The 14,294-nt window shown below is 40.1% G+C and overlaps 1 protein-coding gene across 1 annotated transcript in view; it reads right to left on the bottom strand.

The window, feature by feature from the left end:
- The window catches only part of SYT10 (synaptotagmin 10), a 210,373-nt gene that overhangs the window by 57,514 nt on the left and 138,565 nt on the right, over positions 1-14,294 (bottom strand). The window lies entirely within an intron of this gene.

Raw genomic sequence — 14,294 nt, forward strand, 5'->3', positions numbered from 1 at the left:
GATCACTTTCAAAATGGTACTAAAACACACATTTTAATTGTACTAAAAGAGTTCCCATTATTTCCACTGCCTCCCACAAAGATTACTGCACTAATTGCATTATAGACATTCCATGATTTCTAAGGTGCAATGTTTCAAATAGCTGCAATAATTATCATACATGTTTTGATCACTACTCATCTAACTACTGTTTTTCTGTCACCATTATTTCTTTTTGAAATGCTAATTCAGATCATGGGCTAGATGGCTGCTTGGGTTTAACTATCCTTTCTTAGCTTTACCTTTCCATTAATAATGTAAAAATCAAGCAGTCTAAATATTGTTTTTTCCTCAGTATAAATATGACCTTAGCAGGAAAATATCAGGCAGAGAATCTGCTGCACTTTGGCACGATTACTCTATCAGATTCCTTTTTCTTGACAAATGAATCTTGTTAGTTTCACAAGGAATTGCTTTATTTTATGAGACCAAATGTGGCTCCGTGAGATCTAAGGAGACTGTTAAAAACTGTTAACAGCATGTTAACCAGTGCTTATGCATATTGTACTTGGCGATGTATAGGTGTCCTAAGGATACATCCCATGTTTTAATTCTGAATTTACGTATCAGGGATAATATAGTGCTTCACTACACTGGTGGAATCTACTCTAGCCAATCTAGAGACAAGAAAGCCAAAACTAAACTGATTTATTTGAAAAACAGAGAATGAAAAGGGAATTTGCACTATCCTGGAATTTAAAAAGCTTCATGAAAGATCTCTTACTGGATCTCGTCAACTATTTCTCCCTAAAACCCAAGCATTATTACATTTTAAATCTAGAGAGCAAATTTGAACATTAAGACAAGGCAATTGATTGTGTAGAGGTATTCACAGACCATTGCCTTTCTTTTAGGAGATATAGGGGGTCATTCCGACCCCGGCGGTCAAGGACCGCCGGGGCCGGGGTTGGCGGGAGCACCGCCAACAGGCTGGCGGTGCCCCGCAGGGCATTCTGACCGCAGCGGTTTGGCCGCGGTCAGAACAGGAAAACCGGCAGTGTCCCGCCGGTTTTCCGATGCCCTGAGGAATCCCCCATGGCGGCGCAGCTTGCTGCGCCGCCATGGGGGATTCTGACCCCCTCACCGCCATCCTGTTCCTGGCAGTTCCGACCGCCAGGAACAGGATGGCGGTGAGGGGTGTCGGGGGGCCCCCGTAAGCGGGCCCCACATAGAATTTCAGTGTCTGCATTGCAGACACTGAAATTCGCGACGGGTGCAACTGCACCCGTCGCACCCTTCCCACTACGCCGGCTCCATTCGGAGCCGGCGTCCTCGTGGGAAGGGGTTTCCCGCTGGGCTGGCTGGCGGGCGGCCTTCTGGCGGTCGCCCGCCAGCCCAGCGGGAAACACAGAATGGCCGCCGCGGTCTTTTGACCGCGGTGCGGTCATTCGGCGGTTCCCGCCAGGCGGGCGGCTCCCGCCGCCCGGCGGGGTCTGAATGACCCCCATAATTTGTTGTTAATCAACCTATCGGAGTAGATATTGACTAACACCTGTGTAATATTACAAGAAAAATTCAACTCAGGAGATGTAAACAGGTATATCTTGAATCATAAGCATGAGGAATTAATAAGCCAATACCGTCCTTTCACCTTCCACCCAAATGCAAAAATAGATGAGGCAATATGTCCCTAAAGATAAGATTCAAAACAGCATTTTGAAAACAGTCAGTTAGAAAAGACTGAATACAAAAGGGAGTTTGAGATCAGTAATTAGTGAAAAACCAAGAAGGTTCATTAAAATATGAAAGTGAAATACAGAAGGCAAAATATAGCTCAGATAAATAAACTTATCATAGGACATAGAAATCAACTGCTATAAAGGGGGTCATTATGACCCGGTGGACAGTGTTAGTATGGAGAAAAGTAATGCCAAAAGGGTGGCGGTACTTTTCTCCATATTAAGACATTGGTGGTTTGGGTCAGTCTCCATCCCAGTGGCCGTCACTTGCCCGCCTGCGGGAATATGACCCCACCTACCACCATGGTTTTCGTGGCAACCTTACTGCCACGAAAACCATGGCGGTAGGCACTATCAGAGACAGGGAACCCCTTCCCTGTGACTGATAGGGGTCTTCTGCGTTCCCAATACCCAGATTCCCCCCACCCCCATCTCCCCAGACCCCCCCACTACATACATGCACCTTCATGCACACACGAACACACGCATACACACACTCATACCCACATACATCCACGCATGCAGACAGCCATTCACACACACATCCACACACACTGATATACATTCAAACACAAATGCATTCACACAATACAACATACATGAACTCATACATCCATACATGCATACACATACAACACACATCACACAACCACATACACGCATGCAGACATACACCCATACCCCCACACACACACAACAGCTCCCACCCCCTCCCCTGTCGAAGCACCCGACTTACCTTACGTGAGGGGGTCCTCTGGCAACAGGCGGGATGGGGCATTGCCAGCAGCAGCGTCTGCCAGCAGAACACCACCAGGCCGTATCATGGGACATTATACGGTCTGCGGCAGTCTGCTGGCAACAACGCCATCTTACCACCATCCGCCAGCATTGCCACAGGCGCAGCGGTAGGCTTTTTTAATGCCGAGGTTGTAATGAGCCCATGAGTCTATTAACATTTAAAGCAGATGCAACAACAAGTAAAATTCAAAACATAAACTAAGGGCCTGATTATGAAATTGATGGTCCAACTGCCAAAGAAGAGCTAAGGCCAATGCTGCCATATTGTCTGTGCTGCCAGAACAGTTGGAATGTGCACTGTTGCCACTGCAGACAGTATGCATTCCGACTGTGCTGACGGGGGGGCTCTGCACTGCCCACGACATGGGGATGGATGGTGCAGGGGCCTCCGTTTGGCCCTATCTCTGCCTTTCCGCTGGCCTATTCCCACCCGTGGGACCAAGATCCTGGTGGTGGCAGCGGTCTTGTGGTGGTCTGACCATCAGCATCCTAATCTGGTGGACGGACCACCAAGAAAGCGGAGGTTGGACCGCCACCGCATGTAGTACTCATAATCGGGTCCTAAATGCAAAATGTGCAGCAAATTGATATAGAATTGGACATCATTCTTAGTAGAGACCTAAAAGAATCTGGCTAACCCCCAATTTTGAGGATTTTGTATAGTAATTTCTATCATAGAAAACTATGAAAATTACACATTCAGCATTGGATGAGCAAATTCAACATTTTTAACCACAATTCAGCATTATAAAATGTCATATAATCCTACCATGTTAGTACTATCCCCTATATATCAATAATATTAAACTCTTTCTGACCTAATGCCATCAAAGGTGTTAGAACAAACTAGTTACATAAAAACTGGAAGGCCTGTAAATTAACTGCTTACAGCAACAAGTATGAAGCACCTTGAAAAGTATTTAAATGCTTCCTCTAGAATTCTTTGAGAACACAATGTCATTACAAAACAAAGAGTGCACATTTTGCTATGTGCTGTGTAAAATGAGAAATATAAAAACATCATGAATTATGAAGCATCAGTAGTGTTAATGTTGGTTCAAGATGGAGCTGAGGCCTCGTTTAGCATAGGCTCAGAAACAACAGTTCTATATATCTTCACATTTTTAGTTTAATTGCAATATAGTCAGATTAATATGCACATTTGATTCTTATTAAGAAATGAATTATATAATTCCATGGAATAGTGTAAATTCATTTTGATGAAAACTCATTTTCTCATCAAATTTCACTATGCATTCAATTGCCCGATTGCCTCTTTTTGACAAGCAAGTCTGGGTTATTGGTTACTAACGAAAATAACTATTATAACACCTCTTAATTCACAGACCTTGGGCACAAATTACACGTACTAAAAGGAAAATCTATTATTGAGGTGGACTTTCCAAAATAGTAAATTTTGGGATAGGATGGGAACTCAGGTACTCTAGGAGAACTACAGAGGGGTGGCTTTAAAAACTGATTTGAATGGCTTTAAAGGTGGTTCTATGTATTAACCAGCATTTTGTACGCCTTTCCTATCTTGGAAGCACATGTGTATCCGCTCTTACAAGTTAGTGGCAACTATGCTTCTATGGTGTGAATGGTCACTGGGCACCTCCATATTTCCATCGCTACACACTGGAAAAATATTTTCATGCAGAGAAGAAACAAACTCTAAAGTGGTATTGGAAGTACATTTTGAAAGTGCACTTTAGACAATAGTCCTACAGTAGAGGTGGATTTATTTATATGCATTAATCAAAGGAGCATATAGGCAGACGGTGTTACCAGGCCTCTTTGTTTCCTTGAGGATCAGGTAGAAGGATAGCAATCTATTGAGTTTCTGGGCCACGTGAAGGATGAGGGTTTGGGAAAAGCTAAGGGAAAAAAGCAGGACATCAGTGGTTTGATTAAAAAAAGCTGTTTGTCGACCTCAAATGTGTTACTGTTATTCTCAAAATGTGGATGTACACTTGTTAAACATTTACTCCCATGCGCTTCTTAAGGTGAGTAAATCTTCTCCCATGGCAAGGGCGGAGGTGAAATTGTGTTGGGAAGTTTATGCACAAGGCTGTTCACACACTTTTCCATTGCCCTTGTGCCACCATGGACACAGTGAGGTATTTGCTCCTACATAGACTGGAATGGTGAAGGAGCACCCTAATAATTGATGATGATGTGGGCCCAGAGGTATCTCGACAGGGAAAATATGTCCCCCTGCAGATACTAGGAACAAAGGACCAGATGTATCATGCATTTTTGTGGTCGCAAACAGCCCGACTGCAAAAATGCATTTTGGTATGTATGAATCCCAATTTGCGATTTAGTAACTTGTTACTGGAAACACAATTTGGAATGGTGACTACATACTGACTCGGTATTACGAAGGGGCGTGTCAAGGCTGCCATCCGTATGATTGTAGTAATTCGCAATGAGTCGCAAATTGCGACCTACCTCATGAACATTAATGAGGTAGGTCAATTTGCGAGCCATTGGGAATCACTAAATGAAACTCCTGGAGTTTCATACATTCAAATAGCAATTACCTAATTGCGATTCGCTGCAATTCACAATTAGGTAATCGCTAGCCAGATAAGTGATACATCTGGCCCAAAGTTTTAAAGTGGAATTACATAAGAGAATAATATCCACAATGACTAAATATACACTGTGTAAATTCACACATGTAAAGATGATTTCACATGGTCATAAACGGAATTCACTGGAGTATTTTGAAGATCATAGATGTAAGTCTTGAGAAGTACTTTTAATACCACTGTATTAAATGTGCAATGTGTGTGCTAATGGATTCTATGGCATCTAATTCCTATATATTAATTAGAGTGCCTATCTAAAAAGCAAATAAAAAATAATTTTATTCAGCCTAGGTTTCATTTTTTATGCTTCTTTTGTCATGGACCAGGGTTATGCAAATTCACAATGTTACTTGCTACTCTGTTTTATAATTTCTTCTAAACTATATTCCCATTACCAGAATGATCACTTGGTGCTACAACTTATAGATCGGCCAAGTGATGTTTTGGAGCTACAGACCAAACCGTAGTGTTTTTAGTTTCCTTTGCAACTAAATAGTACACAGAGCACTCGGTTTTATCTTTTCAAACTATACATAGACATCATTCATCTCACTGACAGAAGATTCTTGCTAACAGCAGTGCCACGGCTGCATGCTAGTGAACGAATTACTTGAGCTACATGACTTCATCATTACCATGTTTGTACACGCAGTGACATAAGCCATAAAGCAATTAGTTCATCCTGAAAGCATGGCTATTTATACTGTGTAGCAGTGAACATTCCATGTCTCAGAAAATTTCCCTTTGAAAGTTTGCTCTACTTCAAAGCCCAAGTAAACGCCTGACAAATCAGATATTTTTAGTTCACTAGCAATTAATTTAAAACAAAAAAAATTAATCTTCTAAGGTGCATCAGGAAGTCTTTAAGCCTGCATTTTCAGAAAGTATTCTTTCATCCAACCACTATATGTGAAAATGTTTGAAGTCAAAATAAAAATAATACTACTAACTGCTAGGAATGGTGCAAAAGAGTGAAACATTGAAAACATAAAGATTTACTACGCTTTGGAAAGTGCCTAGTACATTAAAAGAAAAAAATAATGTATACAGTTTACTTTAAGTTTTTGATTGTTACTTTGGATTGGTGAGTACACACGTTTTTCCTAAATCACACATTCAAACATACCTGACAACATTTCAAGAACAAAAATACTGCAGTACAGAAATACTGCTGAAAATCTTGGGAACCGAGATATCATGTTTACGTATCTTTTACATATAAACTACAAAAATATAGAGAACAATTATTGTCACAAATAAACAGATAAGTATAAGATCATACTTATCTATTGATTGATAATATTCTGTTCTATAACAGGTTTAGATATAATAATACAATTAACAGCAAATAAATATGTAAAATAATATATTATAAAATTAAAAATAATATATACTTCAAACAAGTAAGATTTCAACAATGAATAAAAAAGCATGACAATTTGTGTTATTAATAAAAAAGGTAAACATATAACAAAGATATGCATGTAACAAAATATATAGCAAAATATAGAAAAAATTGTTTTATTTGTAAATACCTTAAATTGATTTTAAATAGAAAATGTAAATTAAATATTCATAATCCTAACTATGCAATAGTAAGAGAAGTGTTGCACTTTAGTTTACTATATCATATTGTAATGTTAGTGGCACTAGGGAAAGTGCTGGACTTTGAAGGGATCAGATTTGCTTTTCTCACTGGTAGGAAAATGCCTCTTTTGCATGGTCATCCCTATTTTGTGTGGACTAATGCTGCTGGTTGTTTAACTTTGTTCTCTGGGACTCTGGCTACTAGAATCCAGGTGATGTACTCTGCCCCCCGCGAAACATCTACATTGGATACTAGCATATTTACCTTGACTATAAGCCCGTGGTATATGGTACAAAGTGTACCCAGGGCCTGTAAGTTAAATGTCACTTTTGAACTGCAGCACCTACTCAGCCATTCACTACACTGACCATGTAAATATGACTTCATGCTTGCCATTGTAAGTTGCCTGGATCAAATCAATAATTGCCATTTGGCCTGTCTAATAACACCTTTTGACAGGGCTAAAGCATTCTTTTAAATATTGATGTCACCCCTAAGTTAGCTTTACCTCTTGTAAGGCAGGGTGCATGGTATTTCAAAGCAAGACATGTAGAAAGCTTCAAAAGTTATTTTCACTGTAGCAAATCAGGCTGTTCCATAGGAAAACACTAGAAAGCAATATTACATTTATGAATGTGATCTCCGGGTAGGAAACAGCTAGAATTCCATTCCATTCTTTGACTCTTTGTAATTTTTATTTAAACCCCAATCCGCTGGTGAATGTTTCATATATATCAAGGAAAGGTTATAGAAGGTTAGCTTTTCCCTGCAGTAGGTCTCTGGAGGCTAATCTGCATTAGCCTCCAGCTGCAGACCTCTGAATGCTTAGCCTTGAAGTAGGTGTGACAACTGCTCCCAGAGCAGGAGACAGAGGCTTTAGTATGGCGAGAATGGCTATTTGGGCCATGCCTAGGAACTTAATTACCTACAAAGAGACATGCCTTCTCTGTTAAAGATGAATGTTAGCTGACACCCAGGCAGGCCCTTTCTTTGTTCCCCCAGTCAGGCAGGCTCTAAACACAATGGGCAGGGAGGAGCCTCCAGAACTGGTTTGAAAACACCACAGAGGAGGGGTTGCTCATTTCCAATGCCACACTTCTGGGTGGGCACACTCTGCGTAAGGGGAAAAGGATTTCCCCATATTGGATTTATGGAGAGAGGGGCACTGTAAAATTGTTTGAAGTAGGGCACACAGGAACTGCTGCAAAAGTGGGTAGGATGCCCCTAGGAACTTAATAACCATTGGTTAGGCAGGGGCCAGAGGTCACTCCCACTGAAAGGATAGTGCCAGGCATAAAAGTAATACCCCTGAACACCCTTTTCATAATACGGGTAGGGATGTATGGTCGGCAGTATCTCTATTAGACAGTCCCCTGCCTCCCCCTTGCACTATGGCTGTTCCTGCGGTTTTCTAGCAGTCTGACCACCAAACTCGGAATCTGGCGATGCGACTGCCAAAGTTGCGGAGATTGGACCACCACCATTAGCATGGCAGACCACGGACTGCCAAACTTGTGATACGGCTCTAAGTCCAAAGGAAAAAAGTCTGACCAGGTCAAACTTGGTTAGTGTATCCGGCCCGTGCTCCATCGCCCTCAGCCTAAAATTGTACCTCGGTCCTGGTCTACTGAGAATAATTGACCGCGGTCGGCACTTAATGCTTTTTAGCACTATTTTCATTTAAAACTTTTAACATTCATATTTACAGCTCTCCTTATTGAATGTTCTTTGTTCTTAAGTCATTTTAGGCATTAGATTATTCTATATTTTTTTCGAATTGGAGTAAGAGTTTTATTGTGTTGTATTGTGACATTTTAACTGTGTTGGAACTTCTAAATGTTTTACAACTTTTGTTAAGTTAAGCCTGTCTTCTCTGTGTCATATCTTTCAGGGGTAGAGCTCAGGTTTAAATTCTGAAACTTTTACTGGATTAACAAGATAGAGATGTTGTTACTTGTGGTGGACTCCCATGTAAGAAACAGTAGAGAACTTATTGAATTTTGGAGGAGTCAGTTTTACTATTTCCTACTCTAGCCTAGGCAAACTAATTAAAAATTAAATTACATTAAAATAATATGAATTAAAGCTAAAATTTACATTTTACTTTCCATCTAATGCCCCTACATACCCAGTAACCCAACACTAAATTAGTAGTTTCTAATTACATTAAAAATAAATTAACTTTAATGTAAAAACTTACAAACTATACTGAAACTATAGGGAAATAAATTAAAGACAAATAATATCACAATACTAGTAAAGTATAATACTAAAGTAAATAATATTTATCAAACTTACCAACTATTTAAAAAACGGTGTTATATACATTGATAACAATCACCATACATTTGAGAATAAAGCCCACAATATGTCTGATATGTCAATATTCTGACCATGACATTTGTAAGCCCAAAAAACGTTTTGGATATTTTACAAATTATACAGACCATTTATTGAGCTACAAAATGTTTAGTAAACTGCTTTGAACTGATAAGGGAGAGGAGCAGAATGTTTGTCAGATTTAAATATGTAAACGCCTAATAGCTGGTGTTTTTAGAAACACTGGAAAATGTGGTTTCTACTCGTTTTACACAACTTTGCCGAGTGACGTTTTAGACTGTGCTTAAGTGCTTCCAATTTTACAATGGCTTCCCTTGGTACATACTAAACCCTCCTAGAAGTTTTTACATGCAAATACTCCTACAATCTACAGATCGCTGTGTTTAAGACTTAAACTCTGTCTTCATTTGAGGAGAATGCTACACCAATAGTAACGGGTATGGAGTGCTTTTGGCAGATCTTTAGACACTTTTCTCTCCATTTTCTCATTAGGCTTATGGTTTTTGATTCACAATTCCACTGCATGGATTGTGGGGACACCTACTATGGTTTTCTGTGTCTTTGGTCAAGAAACAAGCACCAATATATGGCAAACATTTTTATTCACCTGGTAGCTGTCTATGCTTTACTGTCCTTGCAATGTGTAGATTGTATTTGCTAGTTGTGTTTGTGACTACCTTTGGCCTCCCACGTACTGAAAATACCAGTGTCTTCATTATCCTTTTGGATTTATTCTTGATGATGACCAATGTGGTTATGATCTTGGTCTTATTTATGTTTAAGCTGGGAATTATGTTTCTAGTTGTTAATTGATCCCCCCAGCGTACATGCGTGATCATATGTATAGGTCCATCAGATATACTGCTCTTTGTAAACTTTCTTTGAACAATTTTGAGCTCACTGTATTTGTCCTCCTACCCTTTTAGATTTCTATTAAGTACAAGATATGTATGTATGTATGTATGTATGTATATATATATATATATATATATATATATATATATATATATATATATATATATATATATATATTGTCCTCTGTTTTGTAAGTACTTTGATATCTTTTTATATTTAGGTTAATTAAACAATATCACAGGTATTTTAATTTTCCATTCTGCATCTTTAATTGTTATAGATATATTAATACAATAAAATAATCATCTTGCCTATTTGCTGCCAAATCACACCGAGCTGTAATGTTGCCCACTTTTACACCTTAACTGTCCCTGCCAAAAATTAACAAGTGTTTTCCACCTTATCAGGTTATAAAAGTAAACAACAACATTTACAAAATACACACCCATTGTCAAGCAATGCAGCTGGTGGTGTTTTAAGAGGAGGCATCATCATTGAAGAGCTGCTGGACGAAGTCACAGCGAAGACTTCTAAGTTTATAACTTGTCACCTTTTTGAAAGCCAAACTTTTCCAGTGGGACCATGAGGCTTTTCTGAGAGGAGCCACTGAACAGGATTTGCTGCTCAAAAGAAGAACGCTGCTTGGAGCTACTAAAAAATCAAGCCAGCTGGCTATACACTTTGTGCGGATAGGTGAGCAGGTAGGTCCCGGTCTAATATTGGTTCTTAGAGCATTTCTTGGCTGAAAATTTTCCAAGTCCCAAGTTTGAGTTTTTGGCTGTTTGGGCACCTTTAGCACCATTGCCTAGGGTCCAAGACTGGGTGGGCACTCTTCAAACAGCAGTGTGGTCCTCTGGGAGCTGCAGGGCAGTCTTCTAAAGTACAAAGCAAGCCTCAAGCAGCAGCACATGCCTTTTCAGCATCCTCCACAAGTCCAGCAGTGAACTGAAGAGTGGGTTTGAAGGTCCTATTTTTATACCTAGTACAGCTCTGAAATGGAAGAAGTGTCTAGAGATTTCCCCAATTTATCATTCTAGAATTTCCTTTATGCGAGCCAGGCTCCAAGTGATCTGAGGTGACAGAAGACTGGTGTAAGGTTCTTTGTGAATGAGGTTCTTTGAAATGTAAATAACGAAATGCCCCTCCACTCCCGGCAGGGCGACCCATGCTGGCAAGTCCCCTTTGTCTAGCTTGGCTAAAAATGGCTGGAGATGCTCATTTATTACTCACTGCTCCAAAGAAAGAGCACTCCATAATTCCCTGCAAGAGCTTTTTTAGTTACACTTTTTGGATCCTGGTGATGCTTCTTGAAAGGGCTAGGGCAACACCAACCATTTTCTTAAATGTTGTGGAGAGTTGCAGAGAGCTCAGCAGCATACAGCAATATAAACAAAAGTAATTCTCCTGGGTCGTTAAGTCTATTACCCCAGGAGAGCTTACCATATTTGTAAAGCACTCCAAGCTGGAGCTTTCTTCTCTTCAGCTGGAGTGATGGGCCCTCTTCTGGTTGTTTCATGCCTTCATTTTGTGGTTGAAAATGTTAAAAGAAAGACTGTGACACATTATTTTTTTCTTTGAATAAAACTTTATTAATTTGTTTGAGGAGAATCACTGCTTATTACAAGATATTACATCACCTATGACATGTACTATGACACCATTGTTAACATCACTGCAACATCATTAAAGACAACACTATGCATGGCGGTGGTACCCCGCCCCTCAAATTCATAATGGCCCGAGTGAATGAATCTCCAGGACTCCAGTGTGGCTCAGAGAAAGGGGATCTGGATGCTGCCGTCCTCAAAAAATATATTTGTGCCACACCCTGGGGGAATGGTCTTTATTAAAGAAGTCAGATCAGTGGATCCTCTGCATATCCATGGTGCCAATAAAAACATTACCCTGTAAGGCCCTGGGAGCCTAGGAGGCCAGGTTATATCTACCCTGCTCCCATAAATCTTTTTCTAAACTTACTTCCATGACAGGCAGCTCAGTCTCTTAGTCCTAAGTGACTCCCATCACATCTTTGTTGATACAGTGGCAGCCAATCAGATCTTATCTCTAGATCTTTCAGCTCCCAAGATCCTATGCGGTGTAAAATCTCTATGTTTTTCTAACTTTATTTTCTCTAAAAACTAATGAAAAGAATTGTACAAAAGCATGCTTTATGAACTAAGATCTAGCTGTCTGACATATTTGGTGTAATTCAGAACCACAAATGGTATGGACAGGAAAATGATATTGTCTACCAAGAATCCTATTGCATATCTCATATCTATCATACTGTGATTTAAAATCCAAACCCTCCTTCAGCCTTTGCACAAACCTCCGATCACCCAATGCAGGCTGCTCTTGTTTCATTCCGTTACTCCAGCACGAAATTAGGGCACTGCAGAGTTGGCAGTCACAGTCTCAGATAGACTAGGAGCCGCTTTCAGGTTTTTCAAAATAGCCAATTTCCACTTATACAGATACAGGTAAAAATCTTAATTGCCATTATCGAACATAAACATTTCTCCAAGTTGTCAATCATGTGCAGTAGCTCTTTTATACAGTTTTCTGGTTTTGCTGGCAACCGCATATCTAGAATCAGAGTCCAGTCATTTCGTGAGGCTCTCTATGAGAGTTGGACGTAATCCCAGTAATATAATTTGCCGATTATTCGAAATGGGATAAGCTAGTGTACCCTTCAAAACTTTGTTTCAGAAAATCTATATGGATGGGCATCATCACCACAGTATTCAATTTCCTCCCTTCAACCCAACCCTGGATGCAGCTATATTATTACTAACTGTTGTGCTGCATTTTAAGGCCTACACTCAATTCATTGGACACTTGTCTCAGAGATGACCAGTCGACACATTGAACGCATTTTCTGCATCTAGGACTGGAAAATCCAACATAATCCACCTTCCCCGAGATTTTTCCATAAGAAGGAGCACCAACCTAGTATTATCAACATTTTGGGGCTGAATAAGAGTTTCGCAGACAGAAACACCCATCCGCCAAACTCCCGATTAGGTGGTTGCCGCCATGAGGTCGACCTTCCCATGAGCCCCATTACATCTTTCACACTGGGCTGACTGGCCGAAACCTTGTAGGGAAGGGGCTTCAGCATTGTCCCCAGCTCATAATAGAGCTGGCAGCAATGCTGCCGCACGCAGGGGGCACCAGCACCCTAAAAATGCGCACTGACTGCACAGCAGACAGGCATGGGCAGTGCACCACCCCCGTGGCCCCCTGCACCTGTTCTCCGCCAGACATTTCATGATGGTGGTAGCACCATGAAAAGGCTAGTGAAAAACAAGGTTGTAATCACCAGGGTGGCGCTGTCTTCAGTACCACCCTGGCTGATTGCCAACCTGCACCACCATCAGCCGGTCGGGATCTGAAATCCTGGCATTGTTGGCAGGAGGTTGGTGGGACTGCTCGGCAACCACATAATGTGGGGGTCAGACAGCCACGGCGGTCCGACAACCACTCCGAGGCTAACGGTCTTCGGACCGCCAGACTCATAATCTGACCCTTTGTCTGTTTTTAATTAATTCATTTTTTATTAGTATAATTATTTAAATCCATTAGAAAAAATAAGACAACAAAAAGCTAAAAAAAAAAAAAATTCACAAATTACATTAAAATACAGTAAACCACATCAACCCTCAAATCATTGCATCCCAACCATACAAATACAAAAATGATAATGCTCTTAGTTGCTGGTTCACATTTTAACATTGATAACATTTTAATTGAGTCAGACCCCTATATTGTTTTCCATAATACATTGCAGCTACTTTTAGAGCCATGTCCTTTGCATTCATCTGTTTCACTGTAACTTCTATAGATGTAACAAAACTAGTACCAAGCTGTGAGCTATTGCCACTAAAATAATAAATAAAAGAGAGTGTTGACATGCGTGCGCTTCCAAGTTAGTCAGCGGATTGCAGAGTCATTTGTTTCGCTCACTAATAAGAGCTGGGCAGACACATAAATATGCAACATTTTATCCTGTTCATAATTGCACAATCTACGTTTTTTCAACATATATTTTCTTCCAAAGCGGCACAATATATTTTTTGGGAAGCAGCCCGAATAAATTTTTCATCAATTTTAGTTTAAATCTCACAGGGCAACTTGTTCCTGAATACAATTTTGTTCCACCAAACTCATGTGAATTAATGACCTTCCAAGCATGAGCTCGTTTGCAGAGAGCTATTTAGTCTCGCTGTGTAAAATAGCTTTCATAGATGTATTTATCAAAATTTTAAACAATTTAGCATTATATGATTTGTGCCATTGCTGTTTGGCATTCAAAACCCCTAAAGCAGATGTGTGTTCCATGGATTGCCAATACCATCTGTCTCCAGCACAATTCATCTCCATATATAAGATTTAAAA

Source organism: Pleurodeles waltl, chromosome 4_1 (genome assembly GCF_031143425.1).
Source record: "Pleurodeles waltl isolate 20211129_DDA chromosome 4_1, aPleWal1.hap1.20221129, whole genome shotgun sequence".
In the NCBI taxonomy this organism is placed as follows: Eukaryota; Metazoa; Chordata; class Amphibia; order Caudata; family Salamandridae; genus Pleurodeles; species Pleurodeles waltl.